Genomic DNA, 10,571 nt, shown 5'->3' on the forward strand with positions numbered 1-10,571 from the left:
AATTCTGGAATCTCTCGTGGCCCAGCTGGAATCTGCTTGGGGCACACAGTTTGAGAGACATTGCTTTATGTAGAGCCATAATAAAGTTACAAGTATGAAGCCCTACTCATGGGCTTTGATTAAATTTTGAGGGATTTCTGTGGGAGGTACAAAATGTGAGCTCAACAGGAACTGAGAAAGTACCTACATATAATACAGAATATGTAGGCATATGTAAACCACTTTGATTGTACCACAGAAAGGTATATCAAATCCATGACCCTATACTGTCCCTAGGCCTGAAGCTGTGTTAGCATCTGCTGTACTTTCCAAGTCTCGAGACTATTTCTTAATATATCACATATTGCACTTCACATCTAAGCAGTTTACAATATATAGTTCAAAATAATTTAAAACAGCAGAAAAAGAAGTAGAAGTTACAATAATTGTAAAGATGAAAATGAAAAGAGAGATCAGTCCTTTGTTCCATATATACCATATTTTTCGGTCTATAAGACACACTTGTTCCATATCCAAAAAGGGGGTGGAAAAGTGGGTACATCTAGAGAATGACACGGTGGCGGTTTACCCGCGGCCACCGCATTTTAGCCGCGGGTCACCCGCCGAAAACGGGGAAGAAAACTAGCAGTCGCTGCGGCGACGGGGACAAGGCCATTCACCGCCCGCGGGGCGGTGAATGGTCTTGTCCCCCGCAGTGAGGCATGAAGGATCGCGCGGTCCCCGCAGCTCACACCCGCCCGCCCAATCGATTCCAGTGTCCAGCCAGCTCTCTCCCCTCTCCTCACCCCAGTCCGCAGATCCTCCTCCTCGGCGACCCGCACGCTACCAGAGAGCCGCGCACACCCGCCGCTGCTCAGCCTCGATCTTCTGCTCTGACGCAACCGGAAACAGGAAGTTGCAGCAGAGCAGAAGATCGAACACTGAGCAGCCGCGCGTGTGCGGCTCCCTGGGAAAGCGCGCAGGTTGCCGAAAAAGAAAACCCACAAACCAAGGTGAGGAGAAGGGAGAGAGCCGGCCAAACACCAGGATCGACCGGGCAGGCAGGTAGTGGCCGCAGGGACCGTGCGATCGCTAGTGTTCCCGGCTCAAATTGGAAGGAGGGAGTGAAAGGAAAAAGGCTTATATGGATGCAGCGGGGACGGTGACGGGGCGGTGAATGGGATGGCAGTGGCGGTGACGGGGCGGTGAAAGGGATGGCGGTGACGGTGACGGGGCGGTGAAGGGATCGGCGGTGACGGGGCGGTGCAGAGGATGGTGGGCCGGTGACGGGGCGGTGACGGGGACAGATTTTTTCCCCGTGTCATTCTCTAGGTACATCTTATGGAGCGAAGACAACCCCCACTCCCAGTACCCTTTAATAACATGGCCCGCCGGCCGGCCCTTCCTTTTTAAAACACCCTCACCCGCAGTACCTTTTTAAATGCCCCTTGAAGCCTGGTGGTCCAGCAGTATATGGGCCGGCAAGAGCGCGCTGTCTGCACTGCTGCCTGGGCTCGCCCTACTTTCTGAATGGCAGGGAAGGGGGAACAGTGTTCAGAGCCTGGCAGGGAGTGGGGACAGTGTACGGAGCCTGGCAAGGAGTGTAGGGTTGGGTGCAGAGCCTGGCAGGAAGGGAGGGAGGCTGGATGCACATTTTGGTTCAGAATGGTTTTTTTTTTCTTGTTTTGCTACTCTATATCTAGGGTGCATCTTATGGTCCGGTGCATCTTATGGAGCGAAAAATACGGTATTTCACGAATTATTTTCCCAACATTGCTCTGAAAATGTTAAACATTACTAAAGGTTTTATTAAAGAAATAGCCTTTTTAGCAATTCCTTTAATCTCCAAGATGTTTCCATTCAAAGATATAAAGATAAATTATTCCAAGTGAAAGGGGGCGATGGGAAAAAGAAATTTGCTGAAAAGAAGAGATTTGCAATAGCTGCTGTTGACCAGACTTTAAGTTCCTGATGAGGCTTATGGGATCAATAATCTATAGAGGTATAATGGATGACCACTCTGAATTATCTTATGTGTTAAGAGCTAGTATCTTGAAAGGTATTCCCGAGGAAATAGGCAGCCAGTGCTCTTGCTTTAGTAATGGTACAACATGGTCCCATTTCTACTTTCCTATAAGCAATTTGACAGCTGTGTTCTAGATCAATTGTAAGCATTTCAAATCCTTAAGGCAAACACCATGGAAAAGGATATTTAAAGAATCTAAACTATTTAGGACAAGAAAGTGCAATAAAATACATAGAGATTTTAGAGTTTATACGAGTACTACAACATGAGTTGCTGCAAATTCATTTCCCCTCCTAAGCTATCAAAAGATTTGAAACTGTCCTCCCACAGCTGATATAGAAATCTAAGGTCATGACCCATCAATCCCACATTAAAGGGTTATTACCCTAATTCTATATATGGTACACACCCAATTGGGCGTGCACAATTTAATTGATAAATGAGCCAATGAGTGCTGATAGTTGAGCACTAATACACAATTTTTGGCATTAATTGGCATTAATTAACATTTGTGCACACATCTTTAGGTGCCAGAATCCACACGCAAACTTTATGCCTGGATCTGTAAAGAGAGCACAGCCATGGGAGAGGCATGGGCAGTTCAAGGGTGTTCCTGGAATTTGCACACAGTTTTACTGAATAAGGGAGATACATTCTTAATTTAGGTGCTAGAATTTACACCACACCAGGTTTTAATTGGTATAAATCCCTGTGTCCCAAATTGGGTGCAGATCCTGGTGCCAAATGCTATTCTATAAATGGCACCCAATTCTGAGCATCATTTATAAAATAACGCTTAGCGCTCATTTTTATAGTCACCCAAATTTGGGCACCATTTAGAGAATTGAGCTCTTAAATGTGTGAATAATTAGGGCAGGGCTGTGAAGAATGCCAACAGGGACAACATATACCATAGTCTGGGCCAACATTGGACAATAACTGCCTTTTTTATTCAGCCAAATCTGCTTACACAGCAATTTTTTGTGTGGCTTGAGCCAAATGGGAGCAAAAAAGGCATTTATAACCAATTTAATTCATATGCATTTCTGTCCTGTACTTTAGTGTCAATTTTAACCACATAAATCTTTTGAACATTGATCCCAAAGACTTGAAATATAAATTATAAATCTTATTCATGTTAAATTTCTGGTAATTAACAACTTATATATCATCTTTCATAAACAGCTTAAAACGTTTAAGGCCACTTTAAATATTTTAAATTCAGAAGAAGTTGAGTTTGTATTTTATGATGCATCAAATATAGAATAGTGAAATACAGCTGAATACAAACCACCTCACTATTAATAACAAAGTCCTCTGTTTCTAGCTTTTATCCAATCTATTATTTATGGATCACACTATGTCTATATAGTTTCAAGGTGATTTACAATGCAAAGAGCCCATGCAGAACATGGGGAACCTACAGAATGACTTTAAGATATAGAATAAAAGTTATACAATACAAAACAATATACAGTACAGCCAATTGTACAATATAGCCAGTTATGCAATACAAGTAAGCATATGTAGTAGAAGGGGCATTGCAGTGGTTGGCTGAAGTCTATTAGACATTAGAGAAGTGCAGAGTGAATTTAACATTGTCAACATTTTAATGCTGCCGTGAAAGACTGAGGCGTGTAATGCCATGATCATGGAGTTGAAGGACTGGTAGGATGCATGGATCAAGTACTTAAAGTTGGGTTGAGACTCAACACCTTCTGTGTTATCTGAATTACGCTTGGTAGGGGGTTTGTATAGAGTTTGGTGGGTTAAGAGGATTGTCGCTGCTTAGGTGGGGGGATTTGGGGGGTTTAAGAGGATTGCACAATGATTTTGGGTGGGGTCATTTCTGGCCTGAAAAGGACTAAGGCACAGCAGCAAAAATACATATGCATTTTACAGACATATTTTCATTGTTGTATCTCTAAATGCTACATAGTTTGAGATATTCTGAGTGAAGGGAAAAGAGTCTTAGTCACTGGTGTTGGAAAGGAAAGAAAAGTGATTGGCCTGGGGTTGGGATCTTAAGAAAGGGGGAGGAAAAGAATAGAGGATTGAAGAACAGAAGAAGAAGAAAGATCAGAGATGGAGAGAAATAAGGGAAAGGGAAATTAGGACAAGGGAGTGGAGGAAAAGATTACGTTACTGGAATGCTCTTAAAGTGAAAAAGAGCAGGATTTACAAACTTCTGCATTATAATGTGAGCTATCACAGGGTGATCAAGTACTACAGTTCCCAGACTAGCGAAATCTCCAATGTTTAATGTCTCTTATATTCCATTTATCTTTGCTCATGTAAATTGCTGACATTCAATGATGGGTAAAAAAAAAAAAGAGCACATATCACTTTTAAACATGAGCTGTAAATAGTAACACAACTCTAAGGCTAATGTAGAGCCCTTGAGAATTTCAAAGGTCCAACCTAGAGAACAACATGGGGACATATTTTTCCCCGTCCTCGCAGGGACTCATTTTCCTGTCCCGTCCCCGCGAGTTCTTTTTCTGCCCCTGCCCCATTCCTGCAAGCTCTGTCCTCATCTGCACAAGTCTCAAACACTTTAATATCATAAGTGTTCGAGGTTTGTGCAGTTAAAGCAGAGTTTACAGGAATGGGGCAGGGATAGGAACCGCAAAAAAACTAGCGGAGACAGGATGGGAAAATTGAGTTCCTGTGGGGAGGGGGACAAATGTGTCCCCGTGTCATTCTCTGTCTAGACCCACCTGTAGCAGTTTATGGACTTTACAGTGACATCACTAGTTGTTGCGAAGGAACAATTACATTTTTTACCTTTGCAACTTTGAATAGATTCTAGAAAGCAGGAGTGTCTCCTGTGTCCAATATTCTAATTAGGGGACAAGATTAGTGTTGGAGAGAACAGTTCAGGAGTATGTAAGCCTGTGCAAAATTTAAATCTCTGTCTGTGGTTTTGCCTCCCAGCCACTTACCACACATGTGAAGAGAGAGTCCTCCAGTAAACAGTTTTAGGTTACAGAGACACCTTATTACCCTAATCAGGACAGTCTGTACAGAGAAGTCGAGGAGTAGATACAGTAATTGTAGCTGCTTGACCTCTGTACTATACTTGGGGCAGTGGGAACAGGGAGCCCGTTGTAGCCACTTTTAGAACTGAGGAGTAAGGGAGAGGTTTGAGCTTATTCTGTAATTTCAGCCAAGTGCCCAGGACCTCCTTAACCTACATTTAAGATCCTGGAAAAACATCCAGAGGCTTAGGGAAATGCGGGAACCACTTGTATAGTAGCAAGCCTCCTGGGAATACCACCCAGGACTAGCTTGTCATCCAGTTTGCTTCAGAGCTCCCAGCATGCTAAGCTCAAAGACTGTGTCAAATCCCTTTAATACCTACCTGATACAGTGTGCTAGAGGTGAGCTGTGTAGAGTATCCACTTATTCTCAAAAGGAAGAACAGATAATAGGAGCTAAGAGACTTTTGGGCCGATGCTCAAAACCCAAGGCCAGGGCTAAGGCGATTAGCACTGGCGTTAATGCTGCCCAGTGCTCTAAGGTTTCACCACATGCATTTAATGCAATAGTTTAGTATCCTACAGCAATTTTTACAAATGATCCCAAGCATATTTAGCCCTGAAAAAAATAATGCAACTCCTTCTCTTCCACCAACCTGACCACCCTGCCTCAAATGGGCTTCCCATGTCATGCTGCACACCTCCCCCCCAAACATTGGGCAAACCCCCAACCTTTAAAAAAAAAAAAATCCCAGTTCCTCTCACAAAAATGACTAGTGGTCCAGTGGACTTCTGAACACCCCCCCCCCCACAAAAAAAAAAGAAAAAAACTTTGATGTTCCAGTGAGACCCTAGGCCAGGCCAGGACTCCTCCAGGACAACTTGGTAGCCTAATGATGGCCCACTTCCCCCAGACCCCTTTATACCTTGTAGGAAGTGAGGGAGGAGGGAAGGATGCCTACTCTCTGATCCTCTGGGCAGTGTCATAAAAATGGCGGCACCCCACCCCGCCTTGTACATTCTGGGATACACTGGTTGGGGTCTAACTACTATGAAATGGGTGGACAACTATTATCCTTGAAGACCACAACCAGTCAGAGGAAAGGTGGAAAAGGGGAGATATGATAGACGTTTAAATACCTACATGGCATAAATGCGCATGAGTCAAGTCTCTTTCATTTGAAATGAAGCTCTGGAATGAGAGTGCATAGGATGAAGTTAAGAGATGAAAGGCTCAGGAGTAATCTAAAGAAATACAAAAAAAAAATCAGCCTCCCGATTTGGTGACTGACCCTCCCCCCTCGCCCCCTAAAGCAGGAGCGGCGGCACTGCCTCTTGCTGGCCGGCCACTGCCACTTCTGCTTTAGAGGGCGAGGGGGGAGAGTCAGTCAGGGAGTGTCTCACACTCTGGGCCAGGGATGAGCAATCTAGGTCCTCGAGGACTACAGCTCAGTTGAGCTTTCAAGATTTCCACAATGAGCATGCATAAGATCTATTTGCATTCAATCATTTGCATATATGCTTCCAATCTCATGCATATTTAGAAACATGATGGCAGATAAAGGCCAAATGGCACATCTAGTCTGCCCATCTGCAGTAAGCATTCTCTTCTTCTCTCTAAGAGATCCCATGTGCCTATCCCAGGCTTTCTTGAATTCAGACACAGTTTCTGTCCCCACTAGTGCTGCCCGATTCAGGAAAAAAAATTTCAATTCAATTCAGCCTATTGAATCGATTTTCCTGCCCAATTGGGTGTTTTTTTCAAACATCCTGGTGGATTTAATTTATAGCCTCTTCACCCCCTTTGCCTTCTCCTAACCACACTGGTGCAGTGGTGTAAATAAAATAAACAAACAAAAAAGGCTTTTCCTCTCTCTGTTAAATTCTAGCTCACGTTTGCAGTCTTAACACCAGCTCTGGCAGGATACACGTTTCAAATCTGACATATTGTAATCACAAAACAGAAAATAAAATTATTTTTTCTACCTTATGTTGTCTGGTCATTATTCAAATCGTGTTGATCCCAGGCTCTGGTTGTCTTCTGATAACTTGCTTGCCAGGGTCTCCTTCTTTCTTCTTTCTCTGTGCTAACCATCCATCTTCCATCTCTGTCCTCCCCTTCTGTTTCCCTTCCCTCCCCCAGAGGTCTGGCATCTTTCCTTTTTTGTCGTCTCCATCCACGGATCTACCTTTTCTCAACAAACCTTTCATCCAGCATCTCTCCCTCCTTCCCCACCACCCCCCATGGTCCACCATATCTCCCTTTTTTTCCCAACTACCCTCCTATCCAGTATCTCTATCCCCCCTCCATGCCATCCCTTGTGTCCAACTTCTCTCCCTTTCTGTTCCTTCCCTCCCTAAATCCCATTGTTCACCATCTCTCTCCCTCTCCTCTGTTTTTAGACCCATTATTTCTTCCCCCCAAAGTCCAACATATGCATGTCTCTTTGAACCCCCCCTTCTCTCCCTTCCTCCCTCCCTCCGTGTACTTCTACACCAGGGCCCCCCTCACCGGAAGGTATGTCCCCCCTGAAGGCCTGACCCCCCCCCTTCCATCATTCTCTTTATTTGAATATAGCTCAGAAGGATATAAAGCTTTATAATAATCCAGAAATTAATTTAAAACATCCACAATATGGGTATAAATTTTCATCCTTAATGGCCACAATCTTAACTTCTCTCTTTTTAGCTTTGAGATAATTAGCCAATATTCTTCCTGCTTTATTCGAGTTTCCATAATACACTGCTTGCTGACAAAACAAATCTTTCCTAGCCAATTGTGAGCAAATCTCATTATATTTCTATTTACCCTTCAACAGGGCAGTCAAAGTATCTTGTTCCCATTTCAAAGCCAATTGTGACTCTTAATAATAATAATAACTTTATTCCTCTATACCGCCACAATCTTACGACTTCTAGGCGGTTTACAATCAAGAATGCTGGACATTCAGCGAAATACAATAAGTAGATATTCAGAGGAAATACAGAGATCAGAGACCTCAGGAGGCAATAGTATAGAAATACAATTTGCTGAGCGAAAATGTGATATGTACATTTTAGTAGGTCCAAATTTTAAGATTAAAATTATTTGTTCCAAATTGGAAAATTCTAATCTTAGTAATTTCCTAATGTGCGCCGAATATGAAATAATCTGCCCTCTTACCTCTTGCCTTAAAGGCATCCCATAGAGTTTCCAAAGAGATTTCCTCCGAGGTATTGAATTGAAAATATTCATTCATTCTTATTTGAATTTCCTCAAGAAAGTTTGAGTCTGCAAGCAGTGCATTATTAAACCTCCAAATAGGTCTACTAGAATCTTCCTCAGTGAACTGATATTCTATCCAAATTCCAGCATGATCCGACAAAATGATCGGATCTATGTTGGCTTTTGTAACCCGCTGAATTAAATGATTGTAAACAAAAAAATAATCAATTCTTGAAAATGATTTATGAACTTGGGAACAATTCTCGAGCAATTCTTGAGCATTCTCGTAAATTCTCGAGCATTAAAATGAAAAATCCACCATATATCCTTTAATCCACATCTATGTATAAGATTATCCAGACCTAATGATTTTAATTGTCTACTCGGTAGCTTATCCATTATTGGATCAATGACAGCACTGAAATCTCCAGCTATGATTAAATTAGATATAGCCAGTGACAAAATTGTTTGTTGGAGTTTAAAAAAAAAAATCTGCCTGATTACTGTTGGGTGCATAAATATTAAGAAGTGCCAGGGTATCTTTTCCTGAAGTCATATTAACATAGAGCCATCTACCCATTGGATCAGCCCTAAAGTTATCAAATTTAGCAGAGATCTTCTTATTAATCAGGATTGCCACACCTGATTTTTTTCCCTATTGCAGGAGTGAAAAAACAATGTTATATCCAATCTCCTTCCAATATGGACACCTCCACTGCTGATAAATGGGTTTTCTATATAAAGTAAATATCTGCTTGTTTTTTCAGAAAGTTGAAAATCTTTTTCTTCTTAATGGGGTGATTAAGTCCATTTACATTTAATGAGTATAATTCTAAAGCCATTTCTTTATATATAAAGGTACTAACAAATGGTAAACTAATATCCTTTTTATTAAAATTAAAACCAATCTTTCCACACACATCCAGAATCTGAATCTAAATATCCCCTCATTCCCACCCCTATCCTTTCCCTGTAAATCATACAAAAACTTGGGTGCACACATATAGACCAGCAATTACTATCCTTCCCCAAGCACTTTGAATTTTCCCCAAATCAATCTACAATTAATATTTGTTAATGAATGAAATTATAATTATAATTCCCAATTATATTTAACTACAAAATCATATAAATTGGGATTATCAATCCTAGGGATTTCAAGTTAAACTACATGTACTACATCCTATCTAGCCATTTAATCCAGAAAACAAAGTAGAGGAGATTTTCCTTTAATCCCTCTAGTAAGTTAGATGCAGTAAATTCATTAAATATTATTCTATTATGAGGTTAAAAAAAATCACTTTCTATATGTATGATCTGTAACATTTTATATTAAATTATACTATTAATTAAAATAATAAATTACTCCCTTTAAAAAGGATAAATCTCATAAATCAAGCTAAATATATCTCAAAGGTTATATATTTAAATATAAATATTAAAGTAAAATTAAATCTCAATGAAATTAAACCTTAATAATTTAGCATCTATTGAATGAGCAAATTGATATATTTATTCCTAAGCCAGAACTTTAAATCTATAACCATTTTAATTATTTAAAAAATTTTATAGCTCTTTTTATTAACTTGGCATTTGATGACTTTGTAAAGAATAACAGTTGTGGACCGCCTTAAATGTTATACAAAAGAAAACAAACTAAGGTCTAGCCACTTAGACAGATCTTGCTAGAATTTATTATAAGAAACATCCCAATATACTTCTGAAATAATTTCTACTGCCACTACACCTGACACAGATGAAAGTTTCAGAACTGCTCCTGAACTTCTCCCCACAAATACATACAGGCATCTATATGCTTTTAGAAAATATTAGCAAATATCCTGGAAAAAGCATAGATAAATGAAACCACATCCATTAGAGTACCTAAAGAGCAAGTACAAATGTACATAAGTATGTTATGAAACCACATGTGTAAATTGTGATTTCACCAGTGCTTGTCATCCCATTTATCTATTTAGATGCTGAAGGTAATTATTATTTTTTTTTTTTTTAAACCTTTTTTGTGCATTTTCTGTCACAAATAAGACAACTCGAGCCGCCGACAGCCAGACCACAGAACCCCAAACAAGCAAACATGCCAGGCAAAGACAGGATTGCGATCTCTCCCCTCCCTGAATGGCACAGACCACAAAGCCCGCTCCATTTCTGCTTTCAGGATTTCTTTTCCTCTTGAATCTTTTTTAACTGGTAGAACTCCTCAGTTTCTCGTTGATCCAGTGTAGTGATAATGTAGAGCATCTGTTTACCTTCAGGGAATTGTGACCAGTCTGTGGGTCCTTCAGCTGAGCCTCATGATGGTCTGCACCACCCAGGAGAGGAAGATCCCAACCCTGCCTGACCTGCCTGCCCATCCGGGGCC

This window comes from Geotrypetes seraphini, chromosome 1, assembly GCF_902459505.1.
Source record: "Geotrypetes seraphini chromosome 1, aGeoSer1.1, whole genome shotgun sequence".
Lineage (NCBI taxonomy): Eukaryota > Metazoa > Chordata > Amphibia > Gymnophiona > Dermophiidae > Geotrypetes > Geotrypetes seraphini.